Source organism: Macaca fascicularis, chromosome 2 (assembly GCF_037993035.2).
Source record: "Macaca fascicularis isolate 582-1 chromosome 2, T2T-MFA8v1.1".
NCBI classification, from domain to species: domain Eukaryota; kingdom Metazoa; phylum Chordata; class Mammalia; order Primates; family Cercopithecidae; genus Macaca; species Macaca fascicularis.
In genome coordinates, this window is record NC_088376.1 from 51,520,421 (window position 1) to 51,534,252 (window position 13,832).

At 35.1% G+C, this 13,832-nt stretch overlaps 1 protein-coding gene across 11 annotated transcripts in view; it reads left to right on the forward strand.

The window, feature by feature from the left end:
• AGTR1 (angiotensin II receptor type 1) overlaps positions 1 to 13,832 on the forward strand; it is a 44,832-nt gene that overhangs the window by 6,127 nt on the left and 24,873 nt on the right. For 6 of the 11 annotated variants that reach the window (XM_005546044.5, XM_005546043.5, XM_005546042.5 and 3 more), the window contains exon 2: positions 3,701 to 3,783. The exons of the other annotated variants lie outside the window; for them this stretch is intronic. The gene's annotated coding sequence lies outside the window, so the exon portion shown is untranslated. The remainder of the gene's footprint in view (positions 1 to 3,700; positions 3,784 to 13,832) is intronic. 11 annotated transcript variants of the gene reach the window in all.

A 13,832-nucleotide genomic window follows, 5' to 3' on the forward strand; every position in this document is an offset into this window, starting at 1 on the left:
GTAGTTGGGACCTGTAGTCTCAACTACTCAGGAGGCTGAGTTGGGAGGATCGCTTGAGCCTGGGAGGAGAAGGCTGCAGTGAGCCATGATCACACCATTGCACTCCAGCCTGGGCAACAAAGAAAGACCCTGTCTCGAATAATAGTGATAGCAATAATAACTTTTGATATCTCTATTTTTTCTCATAAAAAATCCAAAATTTTCTGTTTACCTTTTGGTACTCTCATGCTATAAAGTAAATTCTCTCTTGGATTGAACAAGTAGTTATTTTCTGTTTTCTACATATACATAGACTGTTCAGCATTCCAACTCAAATTACATACTACTTTTTCAGCTTTTAATATAAATGCTTACTTACTACAAGCATGGTTTACAAAAATGTGGTAGAATATAGTTACTAACCAGTCAATGCTCAAGCAAGTGGTGATGTATTTTAAGCCAGTGACTCCCCACATTATTCAGTCCCCGAACTACTTCACCTAGGGCAGATAGATTCTCTGGCAGCCATCAGTTGGATCTGTCCAAATATCTCCTGTTTTGACAGGAGCTTATTGATGTTGGTCAAGACAGGTGTGTATGAGTTCTCTGGGATCATGTTTGAGGGGAAACCTGTGCCAACAGGACTAAGCAGCCACTTTTTCAATGGTATTGAGAAAATTTGTAGGAGATAAAATTTCACCAGCTGCTTGAATCTAGAACTGTGGATATTCAAGTACCACTGACATTACAAGATCTAATCTGTAAGTTATGGGTTAGGGCAAAATCAATCCAGGCTGCCATCATGACAAGTAGTGGAAGTTGGAGAGAAGGAGAAATATCCAAAAGCTATCTTACACATAGCAGGCAGAGTTTCTTAGTACTAATAAAATATAAAGTACCAGTGATCACCCTCTATAGCCCTTAAGAGTCCCCTGGTTTCACTGAGCCCCAATATTTGTGACTGTGGCTGAATGCAATCTGCACAAGGTTTCCTTTTTAACAGTTGGAAAAAATCTCATAGCATAGCATTTTTTCTAGTAAATTTCATATACTTAACAACTTTATCAGCACGTATACTTTCCTTCACACTTACAATTTTATCAGCACATATACTTTACTTTTTAACTCAAATTCTTCTTGCCGTCAATTCAAATGCTCCTGCCCTTAGAATGAGAATTTTCCATTAACCCAGCTTTAATAATCTAACTCTCTTTCCCATTCAAATGATGTCACTTCATATAAAACACATTGTATCATGATGTCTCCCAGCCCTCAGTTACACAGTTAATTGCTGCCACTTTGTCATGAATGAAAAAGAATTTGATGTGATTCTTGGGTAATGATTTCTTGAGTATGTCCTGGCCTATTATCTACTGAGTTACCAGAATGGATTTTTGAGAGAACACACAATTATTCCCATTCCTTTTAATTTCCATTAACTTAAGCCATATGATAGAACATTACAGTTGTTATATATTTTATATGAATATAAAATGTAATATATAATTTATATATTTTAAACTATTTAGTGGCAAGGAAAGATAATAGTAAGTGAAAACATCAGTGTATAACACATGAATCATAAGTGTGATCCCATGTATGTGTATACCTGGTAGATACTTGTCAAGGTGCCATTAAGGTCTTGGGTTATTGGCATCTTAATGAAATTCATTTAATTTTGTTAGGATTGATTTGTTAGTAAAATCACTTACATATTTTTTAAATGCATGCATATCTGTGGAGTCAATAAGAAAAATTAGGAAGAATATACAACACATCTTAAGAGCTTTTGAGGTTGATTTTTTTTCTTTCTTTTGTATGTACCTACAAAATTTTCTATAATGGATCTCTATTGATTTTATATTGTTTACTTTCTATTTGTCTTGGAATTTCTATTACTTTATTTATAATTCACTCTAGATTTTAGGTACTAGACAACTATTATTAACTCTCTGGAGACTGGTACTATAAATCTGACCCTTTCTGTAATTTTTTTTTCTACAGTACACTAGTGTCTCACAAAGAGTCCACAGAATTCACACTGTCATGATATTTTATAGAAGAAATCATTTTATGGGAAATTTATTTTGTTAATAGATCCTTCCAATGCTAACATTATTCTGTATAACAATGCTAAAGTTAGTATGCCTAAATGCTAAGTTGGTATGCTAAAGTTGGTCTAAAAATTAACCTATATACCATCTTCTTGAATAACTCTTCAACTTTAAATAAAAGTTCTTATTTAAAAAATCCTCCTATATATAATGAAAAATATTGATGAATTTGACTACATAAAAATAAATGCTTATACAGTAAAAAGTACCATAAACAAAGTTATAATCTAAACAAGAAACCTGAGAACGCTCTTTGCCAGCCATTACATGTAAAATTCCTGTTTCCTTATCATAACATGAGCTCTTTAATGTGAGAAGCAATAATCAACCTAATTGAAACATGAGCAAGAGCCATGGCTGAGCAAACTAGTAGAAGAATTACTATGGAAACAGTGAGAAAATGAAAAGAAGTTCAACCTCATTCATAATTAACGAAATGCACGTCAAAACAAAGATATGCCCTTTTACTTATCAGATAAAGAAAAAATGATTTGATAAAATCCAGATTATTGGTATTATAACTTGGTATAACCTTAACAGAGGACGTTTTGTAAATATCTATCAAAAACGTAGCATATACAAACAATTTGGTTCAACAGTCTGTTTAGAATTTATTATACTGATACATTCATATAAGTACAAAAATGCATATATATATATATATATAAATATTATTATTGAGACATTTTTGTAGCAGCCAAAAGGAAAACTGAAAAAACAGATTAAGGGTCATTAATAGCAGACTGGTTAAATAAACTATGTGTCAGTACAATGAATGAAATATTGTACAGCCATCAAAATGAATGAGGTAGATTTATATATGCTGATGTAGAAAATCTGCTAGCCATAGTAAAATAAATAAAGCAGAGAAGAAAACACTATGATGTACAAAAAGAAAAAACTATAGATATACATATTTATATGCATGTGTATGCATTTTTTATGATTATACATATTTATATGCATGTGTATGCAAGTCCTAGAAGGAGACATAGGTAACTATTAGTAGTACCTCTGGGAAGTAGATGCAGAGAAAAGTAATAGAGGGTAAGGATATGTTTACTTTTATTTTACATCCTCCTGTAACTTGACATTTATACAACACGTTAGCATTACTTCTGTGAAAAAGAAAACAGAAAAGGTAATCTTTTAAAAAGGTATTTTTAAAATTATGGTAAAATAAAATTTGCATAAGCTTTATACTAAGTAGTAGAATCATTTAACCAAGTTTAGCTATAGATTCACAAGTAAAAATCCAATCTATTTTCATATTCTTACATTTAGTAGCCATGTCTATAGAAAGAAATGGCTAGGAATGAGACTGCGCTATTTTACCCTAAAACATTCTTTTTCTCTTTGCCTAATGTATATCTACAAGGGCATTGGGGAAGATGTTGACCACAGGCAGGAAGATGATGAGATCCTATGCCCACCACTTAATGCAATCTAGCTCTATATAAGGAAAAATATGTTCTTGATGTGAACCAGATGGTTTCATTCCCTTCAAAAACATTCTTAAGATGCAGTGTTGAAGCTTACTCTGTAAATTAAAAAATAAAAACTTGACTCTATTCAGTGAAATGCTTTAATCATTTTTTTCTTTTTAGGTTGATATTTGACAAATTGATCTAAAATGGCTGGGTTTTTATCTGAATAACTCACTGATGCCATCCCAGAAAGTCGGCACCAGGTAAATGCCTTACATCTACGGCAGTGGGCCTGTCAGCAGTTTTCTCTAATGTGTTAGCAGTGGGGAGAGTACAAGAACCCACACACACCATTATCTTGTGAAAGAAGTAGAGGAAGCAGAAAATAATGAAATCCCAGTCTTACCACATCCCCTCCAATATACATATTAAGAGCATATGTATTTATATGGTTTTAAACATAAATAACATCAGAATTACTAAGGTATTTCCATTCATGTACTGATAATGAATCATGCGAGAAAGTCCTTTGGCAAGGACTCCACGTGGCCACAGGTGATTGCTTCGAGCAGTGTTCTTCCTGTGTAGGGCTTGAGAGGACCAGGAGGGAAATGACTGTACTCTCTTGTCAGCTACTTCCTGGGCCATTTCGGTTCTTTGATACCCCAGTGCTCACTTTCAGAAGTCTTAAGACCATAAACCTTAACCGTTGACCTTGTCACCTTCAGAAAACCCAAATGTCTCAGAATTTCATTCTCACAAACTTCTACCTTCCTCCAATGATGAGATATAGGAAAAAAGACAATATGAAATTGGAGATGGAGGTGCCCTCTCAGCCTCTTTACAAGCATGAGTCACACGGCAGGGCATTAAACTCTCTCGCAACCTGGTGTGGAGCACAGCAGGGTTAGCCAGGACTGCTTTGTCTATCTAACTCTTGTTACCTGGACCTGTGTGATACTTTTCATAACAAGAGTCTGGGATTTACCTAACTAATAAGACTTCCCCCACCCGCCTTACAAAAACTCAGTTCAAAGAACAAGCCCTCGGCTTCTCCTAGTCCCCTCCAGGGAAAATGAAGAGTAGCTTTTCCTATTCTGAATATGTTGTGCTCCCATTTTATCAAAGTAGAGGATAGATACGTAGGTGCTGAGTGGGTAGATAAATATTAGAGGTGATGCTTCTTCTTTGCTGTAATAGATGGGCAAGTAGGAATCATTTTCTGGAAGGTACTCCACAGTGGTGGTGTTAGAAAACTATTTAGAATGCCTTTAATCTTGGAGATAAAAATAGTAATGCTTTACAGAGTTCTGTCAATGGATATCTTTAGGGATATTTTATTTTGGGAGGTTTTTTCTGATTTTGTTTTTTTCAGGTCTAGTGAAGCTTGGGAATCTGGACTGTGCATATTTTCCGCAAAAAATCCACTCTGGAAAGAGTGTATTAAGATACATATCCTAGGATGACACAAAGACAGTATACTTTATTTTACATCTTAAAAGTATTGAACAGAAGGAGTTTCGTCCATGATACCCCATCAGCCCAATAGCAGGAAAAGCAGGACACTTACCCAGGGGATTCTTACTGGAAATGATTCTTGGAATCAGCCTTCCTTCTACTGTATTTGGGAAGTCTTTGGTTTCTAACATTCACACATTTGTAGCAAAGCTTCCCAAATAACTATGATGTTTTACTTAGGAATAACAAAACATGGAAGAAAACATTCTGTGAAATTTTAAACTTTTTCAAACCGTTAAGTTTCAGATGAATAAGTAAAACATACTTAATTCTAAGAAGCTATTTTTTGTTCATCAAAGAACTGATGTTATACCAGTTCTAATATTAATTATCAACCTTTCCCTGGTTTTCCTGTAAAATAATCTCCAAGGCCCTATCTCAATCCGTGGGCAGTATACTGAAATACAAAAAGTGTTCGCAAAAGGACCTTCTGAACTTTGCAGTCTCCCTTTAAAACTTTTACCAACTTAAAACTACAGAACTCTGATCTCTTATTGATTTAAACCAGTGATGTGTAAACAGCACTTCAGAGCTTGTTTTACAGGACCAAAAAAATTATGCTGAAATCTACTCATGACAAATGGGAAAAACCTGATTAGTACATTTAAACGAATAAATAAAGAACCATATTCAATGGCTTAAAATTTATAGACCTGCATCATCCAATATGGTAGCCATTTACTATATCTGGCTATTTATATTTAAATATAAATTTATTAAAATTAAATAAAACTAAAAATTCAGCCCGTCTGTTGCATTACCCCCATCTCAAGTGCTCAGTAGACACATGTGGTTAGTGAACAGCACAGATTTAGATCATTTCTATCATAGGAAGTATTACTGGACAGTACTGCTGTAAACACATTTATTAATAATGCAGCAGACTTTCATGGCCACTTGGTGAGAAAGTTTTCTGCTCTTTTAAACTTATTTGGGAAATTTTTAATACTTTTGAAATTCCGATACCCTCAGTATTAGATTATCTAATATATAGCTCTCATAGACCACTTTTTGTTTTTCCTGTTTGTTTGCATATTAAAATATATAGGATTAAATGTTTCATGTGCTTTTCTAAAGTTGTAGTTCTTGATTTCTTAAAATTATGAAAAGAAGTACCCACAGTTATATTAAGAACTAAAATATATGGCTGTTGGCTTGGTTACTGACATTGCTGACAGCTCCAAGTAAGCAAAAGTAAAAAAGATGTAGGATCATTTATAAAGGCCAATACTTTCTTCCTTACTCATTACCTTCTGTAAAATTCTGTAAGATTTTCTTGAGTTTTCCAATAATGATAAACATTTCTCCATCGCATAGACATAATTAATTGATTTTTTAAGCAGTTGGAAAGTCAAACACAATAAGAGCTAGAATACTTATTTTATTTTTTAATAAAAATGTACATATTAGAAGGCTTTATTTTTATTTAAATTGTATGTCACTGATAAGGTTTGGATATTTGTCCCCTCCAAATCTCGTGTTGAAATGTGATCCCCTGTGTTGGAGTGGGGCCTGGTGGGAGGTGTTTGGATCCTGCGGGCGGATCTCTCATGAATGGCTTGGTGCCCTCCCCGTGTTAATGAATGACTTCTCGCTCTGAAACTCTGATGCCTCCCCCTCTGTCTCTTGCTCCTGCTCTCGCCATGTGACATGCTGGTTCCCTATCACCTTCTCCATGATTGTAAGCATCCTGTGGCCTCACCAGAAGCAGAAGCTAACACCATGCTTCCTTGTAAGCCTGCAGAACCAGGAGTCAGTTAAAGCTCTTTTCTTTATAAATTACCCAGTTTCAGGTATTCCTGTATAGCAACACAAGAATAGACTAACACAGTCACAGATAACAGTAGTTTTTCATTTTTCATCAATATAATGATCCTGCTATATTCTTAAAGTTCTTAGTCACTATTTGTCACTAATGTGATAACATTAATAAAATGTGAGTCTCAATTACTTTCCAGTCACTTATACCTAGCAGTTCAATTACATTTAGTTCCTGGACTAATGATCATGTGTTACACAAGGCAAAAAATTAAAAACAAATTTATCTTTGAGTCATCAAAGCATCAAGGGTTTGAAATAGCTATATAACTAGCTGTGAAAAAGGGATATAAATATCCAGCTGATATTTCCTTTACACATTTAATAGTATCATTTTTCAATGAAAGCATAAATAAAATAAGTTTGGAACCAGTTTGGAATTTTTAAATATTAATCTCAGAATCTTACTAACAGAAAACAAAAGCAAGATAAATGCTAGTCATTTGTGTCTGGGGTTGTTTTTTTTTCAATAAACAGAAATGAAGCTTGCTTTATGAAACATGTTTACTCCAAATAACCTACTATTCACACAATTCTCAGTAACATTCTTTCTTTGCTTAAATAATATAGCACATAACTCTATAGAAAATAATAATTTAAATTAGATTTAGATAGAGATAGATAGATAGATAGATAGATAGATAGATAGATAGATAGATAGATGATAGACAGACAGACAGATTTTTTTGAGACAAAGTTTCACTTTGTCCTCTAGGCTGGAGTGCAGTGACGTGATCATAGCTCACTGCAGGCTTAAACTCCTGGGCTCAAGCCATCCTCCTATCTCATCCTCCCAAGTATCTAGGACTACAGGCACATGCATCATGCCCAGCTAATTTTTTTTTAATTTTTGGCAGAGATGGGATCTTGCTACATTGTCTAGGTTGCTCATGAACCCCCAGCCTCAAGTGATCCTCCTGCCTCAGCCTCCCGAAGTGCTAAGATTACAGGCATGAACCACTGCACCCAACCAATGTTAATATTTTTAACAATTAGAAGAACTCAAAGAAATAGCTTTTAAATTTAGAGGCCCTGTTTTGCTGACAGGAAAAGCTTTTAGCTGGAATCAAGAGTGCTGTTGTCTTTTCCCTTCAATTAGTCATTCCTTTTAAGACTTTTAAGATTTAAATGTATGAGTCATTTTTTAAATTCCAGAAAGATCTAGTATATCTCAGAAATGGAATAATACAGTGCAGACCCAGTGGAAAATAATTATTTATCTGAAATCGGGCCTTAATGCCTTTCCTGAATCTAAACAAATGTTCAACTCACCCAGAGAACTGGGACAACAGGAACAATGTGGTATTGCAAGTCCAAAATCCAATCCAAAGCAGCATTCTTCCTCCCCACCTCTAGCCAAGGCCAAAATACTTCTGCACACAGTATAGACACCATAAAAAAACAGAGCCACTGTAGATGAAACCAGTCAGGGGTAAGAGCTGTCTTTTGATCTAGAGCTTGCACCTTTGCGCCTCAGTAATACTCCCAGATCGAAGAGGAAAAATAAGATGGGCAGTTTGCTGCCTCCTGGTCCCTCCAGCCTGGTCAGTGAACAGAGTGGGAAGATAAAACAGCTAAGTATCTTCCTTAACAATGCAAAGCAAGAAATCCAGTCTGCTTTGGGAAAGTGAAAGCAATGCAAATTCAGATCATTAATCATGAGAGCATCTCATGTGATATGCAAAATTATTTTATAGCAGTAATGGGTCAGCTATATTTTATTCAACACTGAACCATTAATGAATGCTAGTTTTCCTTTCACTTACAGAATGTTTATCTATACATGACTAAACAAAGAGGGAACACTGGAAATGGTCCTGTGAAAAATACTGGCTCACAGTCTATCAGCTGAGTTTGAGGCAACTGAGGTAGTAGGAGGCTCCCCCTGGACTTCTGCTAGAATTTAAATTTAAATAGATGGATGAATTAGACAAAACATATTCTCTGAAAGAGTGAGAAATACAATATTCACCAATTAACTGAAGGAAAAATCTACACTGTAAATAAAACGATAAATGTGAATAAATTTGAAAATTTGAATTTTAAACTCCTTAAGATAATGTAACAAATACAACAGACCTAATTTAGCATCTTAAATAGATCTATGTGACCTATTTTGCAGTTTTATTTTCTTAGGACAATGCTTCAGTATCTTTAACCTTCATATTTAATCATTTCTTTTTCTTTTTTGGTTTCTATGGTATCACCATCCATCAATCCATATTGGTTGGAGGAGGGCAATATATATATATATGTCTCCCAAGAGAAAGTAATTCTGCAGTCTTCCTCAGCAGTTCAGTCTAACGATTAAGAACCCTTAAGCTAAATAGAAAAATTCATTTCACAGGAAACTTTTACTCAATATGTATAATTAGTTTTAGTTAACTTTATTAATGAAATGTCGCAAATCAGTTAGGTTTGCAATAATCAGATGCCAAGGACCCGAGAGGAACCATTCCGCTCACAAGAGGGGAAGGTGATATACAATTTAGTTGGGAAGCAAATGTAATTAGATTTGATCAACTGAGTATTCTTGTCCTGATATGGAGTCAGTCACATACCCAAACCTGAGAATATATTTGAAAGGAGGTAGGAAAAAACCCAATATGACTTAGAAAATGTCCTTGTGGTCATATTGGCCACAACTGGCAGCCAAAAAGGGCTTTGAAACCACAGGTAGACAAGTTTTGTTCAGACAGGGCTATGTTTTAAATTTCTCTTTCAAATCTGAATGGTTTTACGTAGAGCAAAATATAAACCTTCCTATTTGTCACAGATTCTAGCACTCTTTAATGCCTTATACTGGGTGTTTCACACAGTTATTTAGCTGCCAAAATCCCAATGATACTTTAGTTTGCAACTATCATGACCTAGAAGTTAGATATTGAACAGTTGTGAGGTACCTTAAAGTTTCTTCCCTTTGCCACTAGAATAGGAATATCAAAGAAATGTCATGATGATAGGAATACTTTTGAGAGAGGATATTAAACACTGGGTATTCCTACTTAGGGCTGCAGTTTGCAGCAGATTCTATTGTGTTTCAGTCAATATGCGTTTTTGGACATCTACATGCCAGACACTGTTCTCAGCATTGAGCACAAAGTCATGAGCAAGGTAGAACAAAAATGCTTGGCCTCATAGAACTTACATTCCGGTGCATAAAGATGACAACAATCAAGTAAAATTTATATGTTGGATGGCATGGAAAATGGAAAGAAAGTGGAAGGGAGGCTTCAGGTTTAAAAGAGTGTTTAGGGAAATTCTCTTTAGGAAGAAGGAAGCTATGTGGACATCTGGGAGAAGATCACTCCAGACAGAGGGTACAGCAAATGCAAATTCCCTGAGGCAGCAACATGCTGGCATAGTCAAGGCACAGCAAGTATGCCAGGGTCTTCAGAAACCACAGAGAAGAGTGGATAACAAAAGTGAAATCAAGTATTGAAGAGTATGAACTGACAGGAACTAGAGACATATTTAGAATGGATGCCAGCACAGGAGAAATGGGTGGAATTTTAAAAGCTAAATGATTTAAATACTTAAAATGCTCTGAAATGTAGTGAAATATTCCCAAAACTGCAGATTTTCGCAAGAAACCAAGTGCATAATTTAGTCATCAATGACTGGTACTGTGGCAATGACTCTAGTAATTAGACACCTGCATTTTATATCAGTTCCTTCTGGACACTCAATTACCTTATTTGGTGCTTTTGGTATACTTCAAATATGCATTGCCTATCACTGACCTGTAATCCTGTGTCTCTGGGCCTGAAAATATAGCTTTTCATTTAGTAGACAGTTAGAGCTGTACAACATTGCCACTAGATTATTTTTAATAAAAGCTTTGCCCTTTTAGATAAATACAGCAATGTATTCATACAAGTCCTAGGGATACCACTGAATGCAAAATGTCATGTACTCATTTTTCCATTTAAATTATTTTATCTTCAAGTCTAATAAGAAAATTCTAAATAAAATTTGGAATTGTGTGTGTGTCATCCATCCACATGTAAGTAGGAATAAAATTACTTAATGGAAAATTTCAAATAGGCTAACTCTAAAAATGTACAAATAATCTGAATGAGAGAAAACTATCCTCACTTTGTGTTATTTTTCAGTGGTAACATTTTCTCATAATCCCCATGCTTTTTTCATGTCCTGCTATTCTTTAAGATTTCCTAATGAGGATTAGGGAATAGGCGTATTTAACAATCTGTGTTCACAGGTTGGAAACAAGAAAATGAAGACTAATAGTTTCTCTCCTGCTAATTTGATTTTCTACAGCTCCTCTCCTACCAGCTTAGGCAGAGGACTTAGTTACTATTTCCAACAGATGGGAGCCAAGGAAAAGACAAGCATCTGTGATGTCATGCCTCCCCCAGATGGGTAGCTGCCTCACCAGCCTCCATTAGAGACATCCCCCAGAGTAAGAAATAAGAAATAATCATGAGTAGAATGAGAAAAAAAAAATGCAGCTTCCTTTATTTGAGAAAAACAATAGTAGCTCGATGCTGGGAAGTTCTGTGGCCTAAAGGACTTTGAAAGTAATGCAATTTCTGATAAAAATAAATGCCATTATTCTTGCTTATTGTCACTGTTTTAGTCAAATAAGATTTTAGCAAGCGTATTTCAAATTGTTATAAATCTAAGTAAATTGGTAATTAAACACTATCATTAGAAAGTATTTTAATATCAGAAAAATTGGACCATAAGAAAGTTAGTTTACCCTTGTATTCATATATACATGTGCTTTGTGCTAAAAATAGTTAAAATAGTTTTCATTTAGTGAGAACCTGTGACTATATTAATTAATTTAATTTAATCTTCATATTTCTCTGACAGTTAGCGAGTTTGTGACTTGGATAACTTTCAAACAACTAGTACCCTGATGGAAATCCAGAATTTTGTTAACCCAGATCACAGCTGCATACTTAAACACTATGCAACCGTGGCACTTACCCCCAAACTCTATCCTGTCAAAATGCCTTTTTAGCAAATTAAACTGAATTATGTTCAGGGATCTGCAGGTCTAAGCAACATTAGGGAAGGAGTAAGGTGGTCCTCAGCAAGGCCCTTTTCAGAGCACTCCACCAGTGCCCTTGTCCTCCTCGGCAGAGCTCCTCAGCCATACTCCCTTTCCTAGTCTCCCCTATCCCACAAGGGAACCTTACTTCTCTCATAGAAGCCCTGGTCTCACAGAACTAAAAAGGAGGCTCCTAGAAATGGGGTTGTGTTGAGTTGACGGAGATGTGGGGCTCTTTAAATTGAAATATAATCCAAAGAGAACAAGATCTAGTAGAATTTAGGTCCTAAGGCTGGTTAAATTTCAGGTCCCAAGGCTGGTTAATAGTACAAAGACAGTTATTTATTTATAACTATACAGGAATTTATTTCCCAGTACCTTTTGTATTACTAACATCCCATAAAACCAGCCATGGAAGGATCTAGAACATTTTGAGAATATGCAATACATAACCTTAAACAAGAAGTTTTCATTCCTAATTAAAAAAAAAAAAAACCTAGTTCATCACAACTTCCTTCAAATCCTTCTGCCACTGATTTCACTCCTGAAAAGAGATACTATACAGCATTTTAGAGAAAACAAACATCTCTAAGTCACAAGGAGTGGAATAATCAAGGGTTTGAAAATTGCATTTTAAGCAAGATTATGTTTTTTTCTTCGAGTTCTCTGAATTTGAATAGTTTCTTAACCTTATTTTTTTAACTGCTCTGAAAATGGTTTCTGTCCCTGGTGGACTCTTATTTCAATGCAGTATTTTGTCTGGTAGAGTCACAGAGTTAAGCTATCATTCAGATGAGGGAAAAAAAAAAGAGAGAGAGAGAGAGACGAATTAATCTCAATGGCACAGTCTCCTTATTCAAAAAATAAAAATAAATCTCAAATCCAAGAATGAATCATCTTTGAGATTCTCCCAACATGTGATCTAGTTTTAAGGGCAAAAAACTTTGGGGAAACTGTTGGGAGAGCAACTGGTACCTGGTACTGTTTCACACACGTGGCCTTTCTTATCTATTGCTCACAACACTTAGACATAACTGGAATTGTTGCCTTTATATTGTGTTGCCACTTTATAAAGGAAGACAGAAAGGATCAGAGAAAATAATAGTGAATTTCTATTAATTGGACACTTACTGGTGTCAGGCACTGTGTCAATCACTCCATCTGCATTTTCTTATTTAATCCAACAAAAAAAAAATAGGCTAAATTATCTTATTGACTCCATTTTCTTTACAGAAGCTGAGCCTAAATTTCCCAAATGGCTAACCAATGCCAGGGCCAGCAACTCAAATTTGGGAGTAATTCTGACACCTTGGTTCCAACCATTTTCTCCCAGAAATAACCCACCAAATTCACCAGAGGCTAAGATCTTAATCAACTGCTACAATTGCAGCATTTTAAAAAAATATAAATGAGCACTGTGCTAGTATTTAATTATAGGTTTATACTGATACTGGGTACAAGTATAAGCTAACATCATTTTGAATTATAGTAGAAGAGTCAGCAGCTCTGAGAGGAATGTTCAGGATAGAATAAAGCAGATATTTTTCTGTCACATTTCAGTGAGGAAAATTGTTAATTCATATGCCACCAGCCATCGGCAGAAATGCAACAGGAAATGAAGAAAAACTTAACTACTTTAAATACGGTGGTCTGTAGTACAAATTATTGTGCCGTGAATTAGTTTCCTTCTGCTGTAGAATTGATCATTTTGATTATGTAGACAAGCAGTGCAAGACATTACTAAAATTATTCTTGAATCCTAGCTTTGAGATCTATATAAAACACTAGGCAATTTGCCTGCAAATACGTAGAAAACAATTTTTAAAAGGATTGGGATGAGTTATTTTCCCCTCTGTTAAATATTAGCCTTTGAAATGAACCCAGCTGATCTGCCAAATAACACTTGGAAATTGTTGTGTTTTAATAAAGTGACAGACTGAGAGGGAAGCCACACTA